The sequence below is a fragment of the Tachysurus fulvidraco genome, chromosome 14, assembly GCF_022655615.1.
Source record: "Tachysurus fulvidraco isolate hzauxx_2018 chromosome 14, HZAU_PFXX_2.0, whole genome shotgun sequence".
NCBI lineage: Eukaryota > Metazoa > Chordata > Actinopteri > Siluriformes > Bagridae > Tachysurus > Tachysurus fulvidraco.
In genome coordinates, this window is record NC_062531.1 from 1,926,903 (window position 1) to 1,939,402 (window position 12,500).

General features: G+C 42.2%; 1 protein-coding gene across 1 annotated transcript in view; it reads right to left on the reverse strand.

Annotated features, from left to right (window-relative positions):
* Positions 1-10,444: 10,444 nt before the first annotated feature.
* The window catches only part of sema6bb (sema domain, transmembrane domain (TM), and cytoplasmic domain, (semaphorin) 6Bb), a 53,110-nt gene continuing 51,054 nt past the window's right edge, over positions 10,445-12,500 (reverse strand). Inside the window, exon 15 of the mRNA XM_047799929.1 lies at positions 10,445-12,500. This exon is cut by the window's right edge and continues 1,101 nt beyond it. The gene's annotated coding sequence lies outside the window, so the exon portion shown is untranslated.

The window sequence follows — 12,500 nt, forward strand, 5'->3', positions numbered from 1 at the left end:
TGAGAGTGTGTGTGTGTGCCCTGTGATGGGTTGGCACTCCATCCAGGGTGTATCCTGCCTCGATGCCCGATGACGCCTGAGATAGGCACAGGCTCCCTGTGACCCGAGAAGTTCGGATAAGCGGTAGTGAATGAATGAATGAATGAATGAAAATCTCTTTGTGATAGTAATAGACTGACTGAACAATCATGAACAATATGTTGCTCGGGTCATTTTAGTCGCTGCTGCTAATAATTCTACTTCCTTCTTTACTTCCTTCTTTAGCTACTCACTTCCTATCTCATTTTTCCTTCTGTCTTTCTCCTTTCTTCTGTTCTTAGGACCCTTATAAACATTACCTACTTACTTATCTTGTCCTGGTTCCTTTTTCTGTCTTTCTTTCTATATTTTTTTAAAACAACAACAAAAAGTTAAATCCCGCGAGACTAAAACGTGCAGAAACGTTTTACTCTGAAAGTAAATTTGCATCAACAAAAACAGGAATGTTTTTGCTGTTGTTGATAGTTTATTAATTTTTTTAAGCTATATTAGTCAACATTTATTAACATATCATAAAAATAAATATGATAGAAGTCAAGAAAAGGAGCCAGGAGAACATACACTCGACACAACACAACATCTGTAAAAAATGATAACAATAAACAAACAAACAAATAAATAATACAACAAAAATGTGCGAGCATATATTTCTGTTTTTTATGTGGTATATTTTTTTTGTTACCGGATGTAGACAAAGAGTTCATTTAAATCCTAGTATATTTCTGAAGGTAAAAAAAGAGGAGTAAATTTCAATACTTTACATTTATGGATAAAATAATTTACAAGCAAAATAATGAAGTTACAAAGAAAATACACATCCTTATATTGCTTTTCAAAAGGAAGATAGATGTTGTGTGCAGAAGGATCAGTGTTTATTGGGTCATGATGATCTAATACCACACTGCTTATGAACTGTACAGTTGATTCAGAAGCGTTTGAACAGAAAAATCCCTCCGGAAGACAAAGTGCAACTTTTTTCCACATAATAAACCATTTAAACTAATTTCACAACATTATGGATGTATTGGATGAACATTACACACTATATGGACGTATTCTGAGATATATATATATATATATATATTATACAAAATATTTTAAAAATAAATGTAAGCACATCCAATCACATAACTGTATAACAAAGTGTGTTATTGGTGGTGAACAGCGGCCTCGTGTGGCCGGATGAAGTCGGTGCACTTTATAAGAACGAACGTTAGGATTAACGTTAGGTTTAATGTTTAGTACTGAAGCGAATTTAGCTAACAAGCAAGGAAGGACGTTTTAATGTTATATTATTATTAATTAATAATATGAAGTAATATTAATTACCAATTAACCAATTAATCGATTAATTACTTAATGAATTATTTAATTGATTCCTCTTATTATTATTATTATTATTATTATTATTATTATTATTATTATCTATTGTTAGAGAGCGAGAGAGAGAGAGAGAGAGAGAGAGAGAGAGAGAGAGAGAGAGAGGGAGAGACAGAGAGAGAGAGAGACAGAGACATATATATATTCTCAATTGCTAAAACACTAAACCCTATTGTCTGAACCAAATGCTCAGTTGCCTGAACCCACTGATTGAATCAATCACTCTTTTGGCAAAAACCATAAGCACTTTTCACCTGTTTAGACACAACCTGCCAACACATTTAATAGTGAGCACAGGTGACAAAAGTCAAACACAATTAAAGCACAGGTGTCACCACTTGAACACAACAACTCAAAATCGATCACACTTGTGGCTAATAATGCGAGGGAACATATACAGCAAGCCAGTTCAGAGAGCCCTGGTTTGCGAGACCCTACAATGGATAGAAGTTTGATAGGAAGAGTTTGTGCGAGGGGAGGTCGAGGTGGTCAGCGAAGACAAAGAACGGTAATATCTGATGAAATCAGAGCTATTGTGATTGACCATGTTCTTGTCCATGGTATGAGCATGAGGGAGGCCGGACAAAGGGTACAACCAAATATCGGTAGATTCACTGTGTCCACCATAATTCGAAGATTTACAGTAATTACCTTTTTTTGACATTATAGTACAGTATGTAAATGTTGACAGCAATTACTGTATGACAAACTATATACTGTACCACGGTATACTGTAAGTAAATATATGTTTCAGTACATCACTGTACCAATGTACTGTAGTATTGTAATGGAGGGTTGGTCTAACTGTTTGTAGGCCTAGTGTTCCATCTATATTTTTTTGTAACTCCATGTTCTCTTTTTGTAGAATTCAAAAGACTGCCACATGGGGGTGGGAGGACAGGTATGTTCTCCCCACACAAAGAGACCCTAATTGTTGGTATGGTCTGTGAGAACAATGCCATTAAACTGAGTGAAATTCAGCAGAAGATCATTGAGGACCATGTAAATTTTGAGGGTATCAACAATGTCAGCCTCATTACTGTTGATCGTGTCCTCAAGCGCAACAGACTGCGCATGAAACAGCTATACAGAGTGCCCTTTGATCGCAACTCTGACAGAGTCAAAGAGCAAAGATTCCAGTATGTACAGGTTGGCATACTGTATATCCAGACACATTCAGTGTTGATTACTCTAAGTAGTGATTTACTGTAGTGGCATAAATCATTTTTTCCGTATCACTCACAAAACTATATCTATTTCTACAGAGGGTTCTTCAACTGGATGCAATGGAAAGACCCCATGAATACGTGTACATGGATGAAGCTGGGTTTAATCTTACCAAAAGGAGAAGGAGAGGCCGTAATGCGATTGGCCATCGGGTCTTCGTTGGTTTTCCTGGGCAGAGTGGTGGCAATGTCACATTATGTGCTGCCATCAGCAATCATGGGGTTGTCCACCATCATGCCAACCTGGGGCCCTACAACACTCACCAGCTCCTCATTTTCCTCAATCGCATGCAAGATGCTCTGTTAGGGCAGCGGGATGAGCATCCCTTCTATGTTGTTGTTTGGGACAATGTGAGTTTTCACAGAGCCCTCCAGGTTAGAGTGGTTTTATCAATCTTTGCCTTCCACCGTACTCCCCTTTCCTAAACCCCACTGAGGAATTCTTCTCCTCATGGCGGTGGAAGGTATATGAACGCCAACCTTACACCAGGGTACATCTCCTACAAGCCATGAGACTTGCCTGTGGTGACATAAGTGTGGAGGCATGCCAAGCCTGGATACGGCATGCCAAGCCTGGATACGGCATGCCAAGCCTGGATACGGCATGCCAAGCCTGGATACGGCATGCCAGGGGTTTTTCCCCCCGTTGCCTGGCCAGACGAAATGTGGCCTGTGATGTGGATGAAGTCCTGTAGCCTGACCCAGTACGGAGACATGTGGCTGTGGCTGAGTAATGCACTTATTTGTGTTTATGTTTGTACTTTATTTTTACTTGGGGCTTACTGTACTGTACACAAGTGGCAAACGCATAAGATTTCTGTTTGTTTTTACAAGTACTACGTGTAAATGCACAAGATTTCTGTGTTGTCTTTTTGTACAAGTGCTAAATGCACAGGTTTTTTTTTGTTTTGCAACATGCATTTAGCCTACAGTGAACAATAAACATTTATTTCTCCAGCTTTATGTCCTGCACATTGTGTTTTCTATTTTTCTACGTAGTGTTTAGTGACTGTTCCAGAGTGATGTTAATTTTGATTGACTCGGGGCACGATTTGACAACATAGTTCAGTTTTGAGCACAGATTGAACTGTTTTGAGGTGAAAGTTTGGTTTTGCAAGGAGAGTCTGAGGTTTTGTGAATGTAGCTTGAGAATTGGGTTTTGTGTTCACAGTTTAGAGAAAAGGAGAGCAGCTTTCAGGAAATGTCTTAGCAATCAAGAAAAACTGTGAGAGACAGAGTTGAGCGAGAGACACAGAGTTGAGCGAGAGAGACACAGAGTTGAGCGAGAGAGAGACAGAGTTGAGCGAGAGAGAGACAGAGTTGAGCGAGAGAGACACAGAGTTGAGCGAGAGAGACACAGAGTTGAGCGAGAGAGACACAGAGTTGAGCGAGAGAGACACAGAGTTGAGCGAGAGAGACACAGAGTTGAGCGAGAGAGACACAGAGTTGAGCGAGAGAGACACAGAGTTGAGCGAGAGAGACACAGAGTTGAGCGAGAGAGAGACAGAGTTGAGAGCAAGAGAGAGACAGAGTTGAGAGAGAGACAGAGTTGAGAGAGAGAGAGAGTTGAGAGAGAGACAGAGAGACAGAGTTGAGAGAGAGAGAGTTGAGTGAGAGAGCGAGTTGAGTGTTTCTAGATGCTACCCAGCAAACAATTTTTGGTTCCCAGAGCGTTCTGGGAAGGTTAGTTTTTGTTTATAAAAATAAAACCTAAAAATAACCATTAGAGAACGTTGTGTATAGGTTTACATTAGGTTGTTAAAAAAAACCCTCCCTGCAACGTTCTGAAAAAACAACCAAACAAAAACCAGAAGCTAACGTTAAGGGAACGTTCGGTCAACAGGAGCTAATTCTGTACTGTAGATGTTCCACAGGAGTAACTGTAGCTATAAACGGATAAATGCACAACGTGTTTATAAAATAGGTTTAGTTTAGAAAATTGTAGGATAAGAAGTAAACACTTTAGGAATATAATAAATACAGTCTACCCCTGACCTTCTGTGAGGAATTTTCCTTTCTGGAGTTCGGTGTAAAGTTAAACAACATGCTGCTAATTTTCTAAGAACTTCGACAAGGCTAAAAACTGTGTCAGGATTCTGTTTTATATTTCAGGAAGAAACTACTGTGTTTCTGTTACTGAAATTTGCCCCAGTGATGATTTAGTTCGGCCTGCATTTTACTGTCAAACCCACTTTTCCCCACAGGACCCTGAGGCAGCATCAGTCACATTAGCGGTGTGTTTCGGTGCCTAATCGGGTCCCTCAAAAGCACCGTAATGTCCTGACCTCGAACCGTTTTCTAAGTCATTCATGGAGAAAATAAATCAATAAATTCATTCATTCATTCATTTTCTACCGCTTATCCGAACGTCTCGGGTCACGGGGAGCCTGTGCCTATCTCAGGCGTCATCGGGCATCGAGGCAGGATACACCCTGGACGGAGTGCCAACCCATCACAGGGCACACACACACTCTCATTCACTCACACACACACACACACACTACGGACAATTTTCCAGAGATGCCAATCAACCTACCATGCATGTCTTTGGACCGGGGGAGGAAACCGGAGTACCCGGAGGAAACCCCCGAGGCACGGGGAGAACATGCAAACTCCACACACACAAGGCGGAGGCGGGAATCGAACCCCCGTCCCTGGAGGTGTGAGGCGAACGTGCTAACCGCTAAGCCACCGTTACCCCTCTTGAATCAATAAATGAACTTTAGAATTAATAAACGCTTAAAATGTGCGAGACACAGAGTTCACACTCGGTAAGGAAGAATAAGGCAGAAATCACTGAGTCGCATTTATTAATAAAAAACAAAGAAAACAGTATTAAAATAATCCTGTTGTGTGAGAGAGAAAAAACACAGGAGAGAAAGTGATTGAGGTGGTTTATTGGTGTAAGAAAAGTCAACAGAATTCTCACACACACACACACACACACACACACACACACACACACACACACACACACACACACACACACACACAATGCTTAGTGAGATTTCAACAGCAACAGATTTATTAGTGATGTGTGACTTCAGATTTGTGTGTGTGTGTGTGTGTGTGTGTGTGTGTGTGTGTGTGTGTGTGTGTGTGTGTGTGTGTGTTTCAGGGAGCATGCACGTGTGGACTGGAGTGTGAGAGCACTGGACAGTGTGAACACTCTGATTTCATGCACAGAAGTTCACTGTAGTTACACAGAAGTACTGAAGTCATAGACAAGCACGAGGAAGCAGGTCTCAGTCCTTTAACATGGCTCTCTGTTCTGTGTGATTTAAAAAAAATAAAAAAATATCAACGTTTGAGATACCCCCCCCAAAAAACAACAACAACAACAACAACAACAACAACAACAACAACAGACAAACAAAACAAACAAAAAACCCAAAATCACTGCTCAGGTGCAAATACTGGGATTCAGTTCACAGTATCTTCTTCATCATCATCATCATCATCTATCATCATCATCATCATCCAAAAAATACACATGAAAGACAAATCAGTATGAAAACAAACAAACAAACAAACAAACAGACTAAGCAGGCTCTATAAGCTGAGCTCTCACAGGTTTTTATTCATCAGTTCTCTTTGTGCTTTTTGTCTCCCCCGTGTGGGCGTTTGCTGCTTGTGTTGCTCATGTTTCCTGTTTTTTATTAATAATTTGGGTCTGTTTTGTTTTTATTTGTTTTATCTTAGATAGAATAAAATCTTCTGTAGATTTTATTGACAAGATCTCACACTGAGCTCCACACAACACGAGCTCCACCCAAGATGAGCTCCTTCCAACACGCACTCCACCCAACACGGTGGAGCTCCACCCAAAACAAGCTCCCTTCAACACGCGCTTCGCCAAAAACTCGCTCAAAAAAAAAAAACGTGACCTCCACCCAAACCGTACGTCAGTGTAATTTTTTTTAAAATAACGCTGATCTTCGTCACTACAAAAGTGAAACGCGGCCATAAGTCGTGTAGCTGTAACCATGGAGACGTGCAGCGATCAGCTCCCTGAGAGTTCAGTAGTCAGTTCACTGATCAACGAGCCACAATTATAGTGACGGTTACTTTGTTCAACACGATTTAAAATATAAAATAAAATAAAATCCCTGTACGATTATTAGCCGAAGATGACACGTGAGAAGTTTCAGAAAAAACACCTCTTTATCCAGCTGTTATTCTTCTACACCCGACCGAATCAGTAAATCAGGACCAGAACAACTCTGAACAAGGAAAATGCAACAAGCTTTATATTAGAGAGGAGGCGGGGCTTAACCTGTTACTAGGTGACACATCGTGTAGAAGACTGTGATTGGTTGTCCACTAAAAATAACATTTTTCTCTCAATTTAAGGGGAAACACCAACATTTATAAGAATTTTTATCACTCTTATGTAGAACTGTAATGAATACGAGACCTGAAATCCAGTCGATTTTCCTTTTCTCAGATTACAATACAGCGATCGCTCGTTTATCGCGGTTAATGGAGACCGGAACCCCTCGTGATAGGTGAAAATCCGTGAAGTAGGATTGGCCCTAAGTTTGACCTTTTCACTGATGGTCATCATCTTCCTCTTCCTCTTGGGCTCACTAGAGGAATCTTTCGCAGGGGCATGGCGCTTAGGAGGCACCGTAAGGGCTTAACGAAAAGTCGAACACGATACGTGAGAGACGGTTGACGGCGTGAACGAGAGTGGCGAGATACGACAAGGGAAGAAGCTGGGAGAGGATGCGATGATGCGCAGCCAATCAGCTCGGATCTTGCGCAGGGAACCAATCGTGTGCCTCGTCTGAGTGCCCGTGGGTGTGTACAAAGCCTCTGAGAGAGTTTCTGTCTTTGTCTGGGAAACCGTTTTTATTTTTATTTTTCGATGAATGTTTTTGAAAAATAAGATGCTCTAACGTGTTTATTGTAATATTTTAGCATTAATTAAAACGAGCTATGTGATCTTCAAATGTCTAGAAATGTATTTAAAAATCTGAGATTTGAGGTTTTCTCTTTCCTTTACCGTGTTGTCTCGGTGCGATACACTGTGTATATCCCAGAAATTTCCCAGTCCTGTTTCCTTTAGACGTGTTTACAGCTTTTCACTTTTCACTTTTTTTTATATCTCATGCATTCCTGTCCCTCTGATTCTCACGTCTGCTCCTGTGGTTTAACCCCAGCTATAAATAAGGATCATGGCACGTCCTCCGAATCCCCTCTGATTCTTTCCTGCTTACTGTGAAATAAAAAGTGTGTGGTGACTGTGAGCTACACCCCCTTTCCATTAGTGACCCATTAACGCTGCTGCCTGCTCCTGGCTTGAGGGAGAGAAAGAGGGAGGAGGAAGAGATGGAGATGGGGTGGTGTGTTGATGGGGGGTTTGTTATACACCTATTAAAAAAAAAGGAAAGGAGGAAGTAAAAGAGTGGCACTCAGAGGGCCGACGCCTCGGGGCTCCTGGGGACCACGTACTCAAGAGCAGGCTTTTAATTAGGGCTCGGCCAATAAAGAGCCTCGAGAGTGCGGAATGGACAGGGTGGCTTTTGTTTGACGGCAACACACACACACACACACACACACACACACACACACACACACACACACACACACACACACACACACACACACAAGCGATCGTACACATCACGTAAAACATAGTGTGGCTGCGTGTGTTACCCATAACGCATCGCAAGACATCTTCACCTTATTTGCTGTGATTGGATGATAAAATTGTAAAAAAAAAAGTTTTTTTTTAAAATAATGACAAAAATGCTGCAAATTTTCACCATATTTTCATTGTAAATTTTCAAGTAAATCTGAAGAGAAACAACCAGTCGGCGACAGTTTTGTTTGGAAAACGATCTGAAACCCATCAATAGTAGGACGACTGATTTCGGGTTTAATCGTCAGAGCATTTTCATCCACCCAAAAAACCTCATACACAGAATCACACAAACTGTGGGAGAAATCATACGGTCTGAAATCTTGCAGCCAACCAGCCGGCTGTTAGCGTAATGTCTGTGATGTCGCTGTAAATGATGCGCACTTAGAAAAATGGCATAGATTCGATGTTTAACAGTGCCGCAGAGTTTCGCTGAACTTCGTACGCAGGATTAGCCGACTCGCTGAGGCGTTCGCTCGTGGCAACGTGACTCACGTGTCCTTGAAGTCGCGGTTGTTAATCGTGTTAATAACGTTAATCGCGTGTGGTTCAGTGCGAAGGACGAGGCTGTGTCTAACTTGGCTGTGCGCTTTGCTAACTTCAGCCTCAGGAATTGCTGGCAGGCTTTAAAGCAATCACATTAAACAGGGCAGCGAGTGCAGAGAAGATAGAGAGAGACAGAGAGAGAGCGAGAGCGAGAGAGAGAGAGCGAGAGAGAGAGACTCGTCCCCGATGTACCCCTCTGAGGATCTCCTCTCTTCTCTTGTCATCACATTAAGAGCTGAGATGCACTCAGGCTAATCAGGCATGTGGCACTTAGCGCTAGTGCGAGAGAGGGAGAGAGAGGGAAGGACAGAGAAAGAGAGAGAGAGAGAGAGAGAGAGAGAGAGAGAGAGAGAGAGAGAGAGAGAGAGAGAGAGAGAGTCACAGCTTTATAGGCAAACCCAAAGCTCAGGCTACATAAAATAAAAAGTTCAGAAAAGAATTTAATGAAACTTTCCCCTTATTCTCTTTCACCTAAAACACAGGCAATTAGCTGCGCTAACAAATAACCCCAAACACACAATAACTCATAACCTTCGACCTCTCACCTCGGGGCTTTAGTGACGACCAAGTAAACAAACAGCTGCTAAGAAAGTTTTGAAGTAACATTTGAATGCGTTTGTGTTAAAAAATAGTCGCCAAAATCGTATTAATTCTAAATAATCAGAAGATATTCTGACCAAAAGCACAGCGAGGCTACGATACCTGTCTGTAACATCCAACGTAACGTGAATTAGACATGCGTGCGCACCATGGCGACCTTGTTTCCATGGAAACACTGACACAAAGAAGCAAGGCGCTTTTTTTTATCATTGTATTTTTAACTTTTTTGGTCATGTTTAGAGTAGAAGCACAGCTGAAATTTAGCAGAGAAAGAATAATGGTCAGAATGTTCGAGGGAGGCATGAAAACAAAAAGAAAACAAAGAAGAGGAAGAGAGACGAGGAAGAGAGACGAGGAAGAGAGACGAGGAAGATGAAGGAGTTTTAGGCCTCATGGTGGAGCTAAAAGCGCACGCTTCAGACCTGACGCTCAAACATGCATGGAGGAGGAAAAGCTGGGTAACAAAAACAAGAAAGTCTACAGAGAGAATTCACACACACACACACACACACACACACACACACACACACACACACACACACACACACACACACACACACACACACACATTAATGAGCTCTATAATGTTTTTTAAAGATTATGCGCTTATACATTTTTTTGTCTCTCCTGTGGATTCAGTTCATCTCTCTCTCTCTCTCTCTCTCTCTATATATATATATATATCTGTCTCTCTCTCATGTTTTAATTCGCACTGATGCCAGTGATGAATATAGCCAGTGACGTTAATACACCATCCGTCTCTCCATTAAGTCGGCTGATTCGATCAGATCTGACGTTCTGCACAAACAGTGTCCATCTCTCTCTCTCTCTCTCTCTCTCTCTCTCTCTCTCTCTCTCTTTCTGTGTTCTCCTGTACTCAGCACTCTCAGGAGGTCACAAACAGCCAAATAAACATAACCACAAATGCTTTAGAGAGCGCAGTCCGGGTCATTACTCAGAAAACGAGAAACACAGAGAAGTTCTGAGAAACACGATGAAACTCGTCTTAAAAAAAAAGAAAGATTTATTTTATTTGAGTTTTTCTCTCGATTCCTTCTCGCGCTTCTGATCCTGACGACTAACGGCCATCGGTTCCGGGCGGGTGTGGGGGTGGGACGACTACTAGTTAACTAGTAAACTAATAATCTAACGAAACTAGTAAAAGCTGCTTATTGGCTAAACGTCTTCATTTGAACAGAATTATAAATAACAAATGAATGATGTTTTCTTCCCTGCTTTCGGTCTCCAGAGCTGCGTTTAATCCTCGACACTTTCCCCAGTTTGTGTTCTTACGGCCGAATAAACGGATCTGAGTGAAAACTCGCGCTGAGTTAATAATGCGTCTTACTGTAAACAAACAAACAAAAAGAAACGTGAATAAATGCGCTTCTGCGGGTGAAACGATCGGTCACGATAAAACAAAGTCATCTTTCACGCGAATGATTGGTTAAGGCTCTTGATGATGTCATCTACTCTCCGTCCTCTCTTTTGTTTTTTATTTCAGAATCGGCTTGGAAACACAAGTAGACGAGGTGACGGTTTACCCCCTTGTTCCCTTTGATGCCCCGCTAAAACCTTCCCTGGAATCAGGACGGAGCCCCAGAGGGACGAACTCTTTCTGCCGCTCATTGCTATTCCCTCGCCGCCTGACTCCTAACGCCTCGAAACGGCCTCGTCTGTCTGTCCGCGACAAAGAGACTCAGTGTGTCAGAGACGCTTCCTGGAGCGGCACCCCAGAGACAAGACGGAGAGAGAGAGAGAGAGAGAGAGAGAGAGAGAGAGAGAGAGAGAGAGAGAGAGAGAGAGAGAGAGATCACATTATACTTTATAGAAAGACGGAGATTTAGAGAGAGAGAGAGAGAGAGACGAGTCAGCGAGGCGGAAAGACAGAAAGACGCTAACAAAAGTCCTCAGTGTTCCTCGTATCCAGCAGCAAACACACATTCGAAACATTTACACGCACAAACTCCACCCACAATTATTAGTGTCGTCGTCGTTATTACTTCTAAACCACCCCAGAGCTCGTAGCTCACGCGACACCGCTCGTCTATCTGTCCGTTCCACGATTGTCGTTCGACGCTCTCGATCGCAGACGTCCCGATTTCGCCGAGCGACGGGCGCCTCCGTGTCCCCGAAATCTCACACGACGCTTTTTCGTTTTTCCACTGAACGAATATTAGCTAGCGTGCTAGTTACATGGTATGTAATTATTATGTTATTCTTTTTTTTAAAAAAAACCCTCCTCACTTCCACCCCAACCCCCATTCCCAAATAGTCTAGTTACCATCCTGAAGGGGTTTTGCTAATCGACTCTGCTAGCTACGTCAGAAAACACCAGATAGCCGTCTCTAGACACGTAACGTTAACGTAAACCAGATATCGCTATAGCGATAGCGGCGTGATTTTAATCTGAATACGGTTTTATTCGTCGCACGATTTAAGAGTTTATACATAACATTTTTTCGACTATTTTTTTTTTGTCCAGAGGAGGAGGATGATGATGATGGCTGGCTGGCTGTCGGGGGATGAGGAGGTGAAACCTGTCGAGATACGATCGAAGATATTATCGGATCATATTTTTCGTCCCCTCCCCCCTGTGTGTGTTGATGATGTCAGAAAATCATAGTTACAAAAAAAAACTCGAAAGTTTGTTGATATAAACGAATCGAAGGCTCGTTATAGAGAGCCTGTCTTCTCGTCAAAAGGTGTTCGACTCGGTCGCCTTTACGTCCTTTATGTCCTTGAGCTGAGAGCTAGACTTGCTTCTGGTGTCAGGATGCTGTGTATATCAAACACACACACACACACACACACACACACACACACACACACACACACACACACACTAGCCAAGAAGTGAAGAGTTTCCTCTCAGAGAGACTTGCTACTGTTGGCTGTAGACTCGAGTGAACACTTCACAGTATTCTGAGATCCTGAAATGTGGCTCCGTGTCGTCTGCAGAGGGGCTGTGGGGAACCTTGATAACATGCTCAGTGATAAAGGGGGGGTTGGGGTTGATGGGGTGTTAAGGTTTTTTGGGAATGAGGCTCTGGAACTAGCAA